The following is an 11658-nucleotide window of genomic DNA, read 5'->3' on the forward strand; positions in this document are numbered from 1 at the left end:
ACACACATAAGTACATATGTATGTTCAATAGAGAAATGGAAACTCTGATAGAGTTAGAGGAAAATGCTAAAAATGAAAAGCACAATTTCAGTAATCATATACTATTGTGCATGTAATTGGAATATCAAAAGAAGAAATGGAAAGGAAAGAGATCATGACTGATAACTTTCCAGAATTACTGAAAGACAATAACTCACAGATCCAGAAGTTCAGGGAAGCCCAAACAGGATAAACACAAAGAAGAACACAACTAGGCACACTATAGGCAGAGTAATGAAATCTAAATATAAAGAATAAATCTTGAAGGCTGCTGGAGAAACACGAACATTACATACAGAGAAACAAATGGAAGATGTGAGGGATTTCTTTCTGGAAGCTGTAGAAATTAGAGAAAGTGTAAAAACATCTCTTAAGTACTAAGTAAGAACGAAAGGCAACCCAAAATTCTGTATCCAGTTAAAAATTTTCAAAATGAATATAAATGTTGATTTCAAAGTAAAGCTGATAGAAATATTTTTTAATGGATTCAGTGTAATCCCAGTGAAAATATAAACCATTGTTTGGGGTATAAGATGATTCTAAAATGTATATAGAAACACAAATGATCAAGTAAAGTCAAATGTACTTTTGAAGTACATTCTAGAAGGATTGGTTAGAACAGAAATAAAAACTTATTAAAATTTTAGTAAGTAATATGTTGTAATATTTGCATCTGGGTGAGTAAATAGACCAAAAGAGAGAGCCCCCAAACAGGTATACTCATATATTGACATTTAACTTATGGCAGAGGTAACCCTGGGGGTGCCTGGCTGGCTCAGTCCATAGAGCATGTAACTCTTGATCTCAGGGTTGTAAGTTCAAGCCCCATGTTGGGTATACTTAAAATCTTTAAAACAAATAGTAAGAGATGACAGAGTAACCCTTCATAAGGGTGGGGAAATTGATGAGAAAATGAGTGATCCTCCAGAAAAATACTTGACACTTGTACTTTCCACCACACGAGGAAAAAAATCTCAGTGGATTATGGACCTAAATGTGGAAGGGAAAATGATAAATATATTAGTACAAGAAAAATAATTCATACAGAACACACACACACAGGCTCCACTACCCATAAAATAAAATGTTGTTAGATGACATTAACATTAAAAAATTCTTTTCATGAAAAACACCGTAAGAAGAGTTAACGAAGCAAGTCACAGAATGGGAAATGACATTGTCAAATCATCAAGCCAACAAAAACTCATGTCCAGAATAAATTAAGAAATCATACAAATCAAGGAAAAGACAGACTACCCAGTATAAAGATATCAACAGCCCTTTCACAAAAAAGGACAAAGAACTAGTGAACAAGCATATGGAAAGATGTTCTATCTGATTTGTGTGAGGAAAATGCAATTAACATCTCAATGAGATATGAGCACACAGTCGCCATGTTAAGAGAAGTTAAAAATTCTGATGTCTGATGTGGAGTACAGTCATATTCTGCTGATAAGTAGGTAGATTGTAAGAGAGACTGAAATGATGTTAAACCTGATCCAGGGGCACCTGGGTGACTCAGTCGTTAAGCGTCTGCCTTCAGCTCAGGTCATGATCTCAGGGTCCCGGGATCGAGCCCCGCATCGGGCTCCCTGCTGGGCGGGGGGCCTGCTTCTCCCTCTCCCACTCCCACTCCCCCTGCTTGTAGTCCCTCTCTTGCTGTGTCTCTCTCTGTGAAGTAAATAAATAAAATCTTTAAAAAAAAATGGCCTATCGAAGATATATTCATGGCCTAATCCCCATAACCTGTGAATGTTACCTTTCTTGGAAAAAAGGGCCTTTGTTTTCTTGATCTGGGTAATAATTATAGAGATATGTTCATTTTGTGATATTTCACTGACTATATACTTTTTAGCTGAGCATTTTACAGTTTCTATGTCATATTTTAATTGAAAAGTTAAAAAATTTTCTCTTAGAAGTCCTTATATTAATATAAAGGCCCCTTGAGATCTTTAATTATCTATCTTGATCACAAAGCAAAAGAAAACAAACATGCTTCAAACTGCTACCTCTTCTCTGTCAAAGTTATCTAATAAAATTGGGGCACTTGGGGGATCCCTAGACAATATAAATTAGAATTCTTACCCAAGCCAAAAGAAAATAGTCTCAGATTCTAAAATGACTGATCAGTGTGTCAAAAGAGTTTGTAATTATATTCCACTCTAATCTGGGAGATACTAGTCAAGAACTCATTGATTCTGTGTGTCTTTCCTCTTGTCTCCTTAAATTTCTGTTTGATAACTTTTTTGTAGTTGATAAGGTCTGGAGTTACTCATTTCTCTATGAATGTAAAAGTGGTTCCAATTTCAAGACAAAGTTTATGACTTTATTTTCTATTAATATAGCTGAGACTGAAAGTGACAGTAGAGCAGGGCTACTTTGAAACCGGTCTAGTGCTGAGAAACCAGCTGCTTTTTCTTATGATCAATGCCATCTATCATTTATTCCAGTGAACTAAAAAGAGTTTCAGGGACAATTGAATGTTTTGTGAACTTTGTATGTAGAAGAACTGAATTTTTTGTGCATTCTCCAAACTGCTTTCCAATAAATTTATTGTTTGTAGATAAATTTGGAAATGTCAGTTAAGAATAATTCATGGTGTGTAATATTCTGTTCCTGAAAAAAAGCCTTATAAATCAATAATATATAAATATATATGTATTCCCAAAAGAATATATAATCCAAAATTAACAGTGTTTCTAGCTCAGCAATATGTTTTATAACAAAGTGTATTCCACACATTGTTTTGCTAGTGTCAAAGGATTAGAGGTTATATTTTATTTTTATACTTTTATGTATATTATAAATTTCTTTTCAATGACTGAATTATTTTTATAATCACATAAATATACATATATATGTGTGTGTATATATATACACACACATATATAATGCATTTTTCCACTTTGGTTAAAGAAAAGCACTTCTGGAAAGCTATTTCTGTTTTAAAAATCATTAGAGTTTTGAAGATGGTCTAATGTATCACCTAATGTACTTCAGCTTGAATGATTACTATACTGTGTGTATATATATGTATATGATATATGTGTGTATATACATATAGACTTGACACAGTATGTATATGTAACTACACAGTATGTGTGTTTGTGTGTGTATATATATGTATATATATAGCGCCAACACAGTGTATATATACCTGCTAATGAGAGGCATTGTGAAACTCTTGAAAAGAGTATGTATACTGACCTCTCTAAAACCATGAAAACCTTTGGCCTGGATTTCTACATTGTGAAGACTTAAAGAGTTCAATGATAGTTTAGTCAATGTATAAATGCTTGGATGTAACCCAAGTAGGCATAGAGACTTTAACTCTACCATACCACACAACTATAAGCAGTCGAAAATCAGACTTTTCACAACATGAACAGAAACCACTTTTAGACACATAGCAGGTGAGTGAAAATGGGGAAAATGTCAAGGAATATTGGTAAGTGGTTAAGCTAAAAGCAAAGTACTCAATATAATGCCAGTTTAGTAGCAGTTCTTCTATTGTGTGACCTCTACTTTAGTCAAGTGTAAATAAATTAAGGCCTATGTCCTTACATGACTCTCAATGTAAATTCCTCATAAATAAAACAGGACTCAGAAGGTCTGCCTGGCATCCTATCCTAGGCAAAGTTCATCAGGTGATTAGGAGATTATATGCAGGTTCTCTACTCTGACTGCCCAATCTGAGACATGCATGTGGCATGCTGAGCACATGGGAAGCAACTACAGCCAGTATGCCAATGTGACACCCATAATGATATCCTGTAGCTTCTTTTTCTTTTTCATTTTCTTCTTCTTCTTCTTCTTTTTTTTTTTTTGAATCCTGTAGCTATTTTTTTTTTTAATTTAAATTTACTTAGTTAACATACAGTGCAATATTGGTTTTGGGAGTAGAATTCAGTGAGACATCACAAACGACACCCAGTACTCATCACAAAAAGTGTCCTCTTTAATACTCATCACCCATCTAGCCCCATCTCCCACCCACCTCCAACCATCAACCCTCAATTTGTTCTCTGAGAGTCTTTTATGGTTTGTTTCCCTTTCTCTCTCTCTTTCCCTCCCTCCCATATGTTCATCTGTTTTGTTTCTTAAATTCCACATATGAATGAAATCACATGGTATTTGTCTTTCTCTGACTTATTTCACTTAGCATAATACACTCTTACTCCATCCATGTCATTGCAAATGGCAAGATTTCATTCTTTTTGATGGCTGAGTAATATTCCATTATATATATACACCACATCTTCTTTATCCATTCATCAGTCTATTGGCATTTGGGCTCTCTCCATAGTTTAGCTATTGTTGATAATGCTGCCATAAACATTGGGGTGTATGTATCCCTTTGAATCTGTATTTTTGTACCCTTTGGGTAAATACCTAGTTTACCTCTTTAGTGAGGTTTATTCCTAGGTATCTTATTGGTTTTGATGCCATGGCAAAGGGGGTTGATTGCTTGATTTCTTTGTCTACTTCATTGTTATTGGTGTATAGAAATGCAACAGATTCCTGCACATTGATTTTATATCCCGCCACTTTGCTGAATTCATGTATAACTTCTAGCAATGTTTTGGTGCAGTCCTTCAGGTTTTCTACATAGAGTATCATATTGTCTGCAGATAGTGAAAGTTTGACTTCTTCCTTGCCTATTCAGATGTCTTTTACTTCTTTGTGTTGTCTGATTGCTGAGGCTAAGACTTCCAGTACTATGTTAAATAGTAATGATGAGAGTGGACATCCTTGTCTTGTTCCTGACCGTAGGGAAAAGGCTCTCAGTTTTTCCCCTAGGGATGATATTAGCTGTAGGTCTTTCAGATATGGCTTTTATGATGTTGAGATGTGTTCTATCTATCCCTACTTTGTTGAGGGTTTTTATCAAGAATGGATGCTGTATTTTGTCAAATGCTTTTTCTGCATCTATTGAGAGGATCATATGGTTTTTATCCTTTCTTTTATTAACGTAGTATATCATGTTGATTGATTTGGAATATTGAACCAGCCCTGCTGCCCAAGAATAAATCCCACTTGATCGTGGTGAATAATTCTCCTAATGTACTGTGGATTTGATTTGCTAGTATTTTATTGAGACTTTTTGCATCCATGTTCATCAGGGATATTGGCCTGTAATTCTTCTTTTTAGTGGAGTTTTTGGAATCAAGGTAATGCTGGCTTTGTGGAATGAATTTGGAAGCTTTCCTTCCATTTCTATTCTTTGGAATAGTTTGAGAAGAATAGGTACTAGCTCTTCTTTAAATGTCTGGCAGAATTCCCCTGGGAAGCCATTTAGCCCAGAGATTTTTTTTTTTTAAAAGATTTTATTTATTTATTTGAGACAGAGAGAATGAGAGAGAGAGAGAGAGCACATGAGAGGGGGGAGGGTCAGAGGGAGAAGCAGGCTCCCTGCTGAGCAGGGAGCCTGATGCGGGACTCGATCCAGGGACTCCAGGATCATGACCTGAGCCGAAAGCAGTCGCTTAACCAACTGAGCCACCCAGGCGCCCATAGCCCAGAGATTTTTGATTACTGATTCAATTTCTTTGCTGGTTATGGGTCTGTTCGAGTATTCAATTTCTTCGTGTTTCAGTTTTGGTAGTTTGTAAGTTTCTAGGAATTTCTTCCAGATTGTCCAGTTTGTTGGCATAGTATTCTCTTGTCATTGTTTGTATTTCTGTGATGTTGGTTGTGATCTCTCCTCTGTCATTTGTGATTTTATCTATTTGGGTCCTTTCTCTTTTCTTTTTGATAAGTCTGGTAGGGGCTTATCAATTTCATTAATTTTTTGAAGAACCAGCTCTTAGTTTTGTTAATCTGTTCTACTGGGTTGTTTGTTTCTATATTATTGATTTCTGCTCTAGTCTTTATTATTTCCCTCCTTCTGCTGGCTTTAGGCTTTATTTGCTGTTCTTTTCTAGTGCTTAACTTTAAGTGTAAGTTTAGGCTGTATATTGAGACTTTTCTTGCTTCTTGAGGTAGACCTGTATTGTAATATACTTTTCCTCTTGAGACTGCCTTTCCTGCATCCCAAAGGTTTTGGGCTGTTGTGCTTTCAATTTCATTTGCTTCCATGTATTTTTTAAATTTCTTCCTTAATTTCCTGATTAACCCATTCATTCTTTCATAGGATGTTCTTTAACCTGCATGTTTTTGAGGTCTGCAATTTTTTTCTTGTGGTTGACTTCCAGTTTCATAGAATTGTGGTCTGAAAATATGCATGGTATGATCTCGATCTTTTTGTACTTGTTGAGGGCTGATTTGTGACCCAGTGTGTGATCTATTCTGGAGAATGTTCCATGTGCCCTCGAGAAGAATGTGTACTCTGCTGTTTTAGGATGAATTGTTCTGACTATATCTGTTAAGTCCATTTGGTCCAGTGTGTCCTTCAAAACCATTGTTTCTTTGTTGATTTTCTGCTTAGATGATCTGTCCATTGCTGTAATTGGGATGTTAAAGTCCCCTACTATTATTGTATTATCATCAATGAGTTTCTTTATGTTTGTTATTAATTGATTTATGTATATGTGTGCTCCCAAGTTGGGGGCATAAATATTTACAATTGTTAGATCTTCTTGATGGATTGACCCCTTAATTATGATAAAATGCCCTTCTTCATCTTTTGTTTTAGTCTTTGTTTTAAAATCTAGTTTGTCTGCTATAGGTATGGCTACTTTGGCTTTCTTTTGACATTTGTTAGCATGATAGATGGTTCTCCATCCCCTAACCTTCAATCTGCGGGTGACTTTAGGTCTAAAATGAGTCTCTTGCAGGCAGTATTTAGATGGATCTTGCTTTTTTATCCATTCTGATACCCTGTGTCTTTTGATTGGAGCATTTAGTCCATTTACGTTCAGAGTGATTATTGAGCGATATGAGTTTAGTGCCCTTGTGTTACCTGTGGAGTTGGTGTTCCTGGTAATATTCTCTGGTTCTTTCTAGTCTTTGTTGCTTCTGGTCTTTTTTTCTCCCCTCAAAAAGTTCCCCTTAAAATTTCTTGCAGGACTGGTTTAGTGGTCACGAACTCCTTTAGTTTTTGTTTGTCTGGAAAACGCTTTCTCCTTCCTTTCTGAATAACAGCCTTGCTGGATAAAGAATTCTTGGCTGTATATTTTTCCCATTTAGCACACTGAATAATTCCTTCCACTCCTTTCTGGCCTGCCAAGTCTTTGTGAACAGATATGCTACAAAGCTGATCTGTCTTCCCTTGTAGGTTAATTTTTCCCTTGCTGCTTTCAGGATTCTTTCCTTGTCTGTCTATTTTGTGAATTTGACTATGATATGCCTTTCTGATGGTGGGCTTTTCTTGAATTTAATGGGAGTTCTCTGTGCTTCCTGGATTTTGATGTCTGTGTCCTTCCTCAGATTAGGGAAGTTTTCAGCTATAATTTGTTGGAATACACCTTTTGCCCCTTTCTCTCTCTCTTTATTTTATGGGACTCCTATGATATGAATGTTACTACATTTTACTAGGGTGCTGAGTTCCCTTCTTCTACCTTCATGGTTCATTACCTTTCTTTCCCTCTTCCTTTTGGCTTCATTATTTTCCATAATTTTATCTTCTATATCACTGATTTGTTCCTCTGCTTCATCCATCCTTGTTTTTATGCCACCTATTTATGTTTATATCTCGGTTATAGCATTTTTAATTTTGGCCTGACAAGATTTTAGTTCTTTTATCTCTGTAGTAAGGGATTCTCTAGTGTCTTCTATGCTTTTTTCAAGCCCAGCTAGTATCCTTATAATTATTGTTTTCAATTCTAGTTCAGACATCTTACTTATGTCTGTATTGATGAAATCCCTGGCTGTGAATTCTACCTTATGTTCTTTATTTTGGGGTGAATTCCTCCATCTCATCATTTTGCCCAGAAAAGAAAAGAAGACAGAGAAAAGACAACACAAAAAACTGAAACAAACAGACAACGCAAAAAACGAAGGAAGGAAAACAAAAACACAAAACAAGAAAACAAAAAAACCCACTAGATCCTGGGTGTGTTTTGGTCTACTTGTTAAGAGAATCTAGATCCTAAAATAAAAAAATAAGATAAAATGAAAGTAGAAAAAAATAAAAAATATATATGAAAAGCATATAAAATTTAAAAAGTTAATAATAAAAGGTTAATAAAAGATTTGGAACTATAAGAAAATAAATGAAAAAATAATAAATTTAAAAGAAATAAAAGTAAAAAGGAAGCTCAATCCTATGTCCCCTAGAGCTGAAGCTTTGTAGCACTCTGTGATCAATAAATTTGGTGCAAGGCAGTTGTTTGTGCTGGTCTTCTCGGGGAGGGGCCTGCTGGGCTGATTCTCAGGTTGACTTGTTTCCGTGGAAATCCTTCTCCAGGAGCATGGGGCTTGGTGTAAGCAGCTCTGGCCTCCAGTAGGTGGACTGTTTTGCTCCCTGAAGGCTTTCCAAAGGTGGTTGTTTTTCTACTTGTAGACTTGCAGTTTTTGTTCTCTCAGACCTCTGATTGACTTCTTGGGTGTTCAGACTAATTTGATAACTATCTAGCCATGTTTGAGGGATGAGACAAGCTCAGGATCCCCCTACTTCTCCACCATCTTAACTCTTCCCCCTTCAGCAGTTTTCCTTAGAACTAGTTAGGTATTTGCAATGGATAGTCAAAGTTAGTGGGGTAACCAGAGTACTTAAAATCAAGATTTTCATCAAAAACACAAAAACAACAAGTATTGGTGAGGATGTGGAGAAAAAGGAACACTTGTGCACTGTTGGTGGAAATACAAACTGCTGCAGCCACTGTGGAAAACAGGGTGGAGTTTCCTCCAAAAATTAAAAATAGAACTACCATATGGATCATATGGATCCAGTGATTCCACTACTGGAAATTTACCCAAAGAATACAGAAACACTAATTCAAAAAGATACATGAACCCCTAGGTTTATTGCGACATTATTTACAATAGCCAAAATATGGAAGCAATGCAAGTGTCCATCGACTGATGAATGGATAAAGAAGATGTGGTTATACACACACATACATACATACATACATACACACGGTGGAATATTACTCATCCATAAAAAATGAATTCTTGCCATTTGTAATAACATGGACCTAGAGGGTATAATACTAAGTGTAATAAGTCAGATAAAGACAAATACCCTATGATTTTACTCATATGTGGAATTTAAGAAACAAAACAAAAAAAGAGACAAATGAAAATAAAAAATAGACTCTTAACTGTAGAGACCAAACTGATTAGTACTACAGGGGAGGTGGGAGGGAGTAGATGGATGAAATAGGTAAAGGGGATTAGAGTACACTTACAGTGATGAGCACTGAGTAATGTGTAGAATTGTTGAATTGCTATATAATACAACTGAAACTAATGTAAAACTGTACATTAATTATATTGGAATTTTAAAATAAAAGGAAAAAATCAAGATCTTCAATTGTGTAAAACAAATTTGGCCTGTACACATAATATGTATATCTATTTTATTGACTAGTTATTATACACAAGACATTTCACATTACTGGTCTTGTCTAATACTCAAAGCAATACTATGAGATATGTTTATAACTACGTTTTCATGTTACAGATGTGGAAACTAAAGCACAAAATGAGGTAACCATTTTGATTTTGTGGCAAATCAAAAGCAAAATGAAAACATGAAAAACAAGGGAAGTGCCAGGGAAAGATTCTGTTGGGTGCTAGAGCCAGCTCATACCAGCTCACAAGAGCTGATTGTACACTCATTGTTCTGAACCATGAGTTTAGTGACTTCACTTTGGAAGCTTGGAATTCGCTTTGATGGAAATATTTAGAAAACTGGCAAGTGCTACAAATCAAGTCTTCCTCCTAACCCCCACACAGTGGGCTGGTTGTTAAATACCAGTATAGAAGTGGAAAAAGCCCCCGTGTTTACTGTTCAAATGCTAAGTTGGTTAAGATCAAAAAGAAAATAAAAGATCTGGGGAGATTTGCTTGTCAAAGTCAGAAAGCTACAAGTGCCAGAGCCCTTATTTGAACCTAAGATCCTCTGACCCAGAGCTCACTACTAATCACTCTTCTCTGCAGGATCAGACTCGTGAGAGTGGTTTTATTTGTACCATCTTTTCTGCATTTCAGTTAACTGCCTAGCTCTACATTAGTGTCTTGTCCCAGTCATGATTCTGGCTTATAAATATATTTTTCTCATCTCAGATTTCCAAATTTTGATTAAAATATTAATTAAAAATAGAAAGGGAAAAAAGGTATACTCTGTCAAACAGAAGTACAAATTCAGAAAAACAAACACAAGAACCTCCCTCCCTGTGTAAAGAATGTTCAGAGGTGAGGAGGAATCAAAAGGAATTCTTGTTCCTTACCTTTTCTACATCTCCTAGACCCTCTGTGTCAAGAAGAACTAGGGTGTGGTTTGGCTTCTTGGGATGAGGCACACACCACATGCAGATACCCTTGGTGTGAGACTGCACCGTGGTTCCAATAGAGAAGCCTGCAAGGGGGAAGGGAGAGGTAGTAAGAGAGGAGGGGATCTGGAAGTTGGAAATCTTCCTGACAACTGAGCTAGGGTTTAAGGAATGCACGATGAGGACACATCAAAAAGTATAGCCAGGGGCGCCTGGGTGGCTCAGTTGGTTGAGCGACTGCCTTCGGCTCAGGTCATGATCCTGGAGTCCCGGGATCGAGTCCCGGGATCGAGTCCCGCATCGGGCTCCCTGCTGGGCGGGGAGTCTGCTTCTCCCTCTGACCCTCCCCGCTCTCATGTGCTTGCTCTCTCTCATTCTCTCTCTCTCAAATAAATAAATAAAATCTTTAAAAAAAAAAAAAGTATAGCCAGTATTGATCTGAATTAGAATAGAGGAATGGGAAAATGAGAGTATCAAATACCATAGGTTGTAAATTTGATGTTTTTCCTTTTTACAGGAATGTCACACATTTTAGTAGTTTATAATTACATGTATAGAAATTATTTTATTGATGTCTTCCTCGTTAAGATTGGATAATATGCTTTTCCTAGGGAGAAACTAAGAGAAGAAAAAGAGATGATATGTCAGGAACAGACCTCTGCCTTTGCTTCCCAGAAGATAATTAGCCACCTGTAGCCCAAACATTAGCTTTTGGCATTACTCCCTGTCTCTAACTTTCTCTCCTTTCATCACTGCACTCAGTGCTGGCAGTGTGGGTGGACAGGAAGGACTTGGCAGAGCTTTGTTGGTGCCACTCACCCTTGTTCTTTCCAGCCAGCTTGTTCATTAGGTAGGATTTGCCCGTGCGGTAGAGGCCCACAATAGCCACCACAACAAGAGGATTCTTATTGGCTGCCAGGATCTCCAAAGCTTCCTGATTAGCCACCAGTTGCCCTCTGATGTTCTCAATGAGGCACACTGGGGCTGGCATGTGGATCTTTGGTGTCATGTCTATGGTGTGACTTTGTCTGCAAGGGAAGAGATGAGATAGTTCAAAATTTCTGGTTTTACAGAAAAGAAAGTCATTTTGCTTCCTGAACTTGGGGACATACTACTTCCCAAAATGGCCAATGTTTCTTTTCTTTTTTTTTTTTTTTTAAAGATTTTATTTATTTATTTGACACAGAGAGAGTGAGAGCGAGAGAGAGCATAAGCAGGGGGAGTGGCAGGCAGGCAGAGG

At 36.7% G+C, this 11658-nt stretch overlaps 1 pseudogene; it reads right to left on the minus strand.

The window, feature by feature from the left end:
- LOC110580642 overlaps positions 1-11427 on the minus strand; it is a 46170-nt pseudogene extending 34743 nt beyond the window's left edge.
- Between the last annotated feature and the right edge of the window lie 231 nt (positions 11428-11658).

Source organism: Neomonachus schauinslandi, chromosome 4 (genome assembly GCF_002201575.2).
Source record: "Neomonachus schauinslandi chromosome 4, ASM220157v2, whole genome shotgun sequence".
NCBI lineage: Eukaryota > Metazoa > Chordata > Mammalia > Carnivora > Phocidae > Neomonachus > Neomonachus schauinslandi.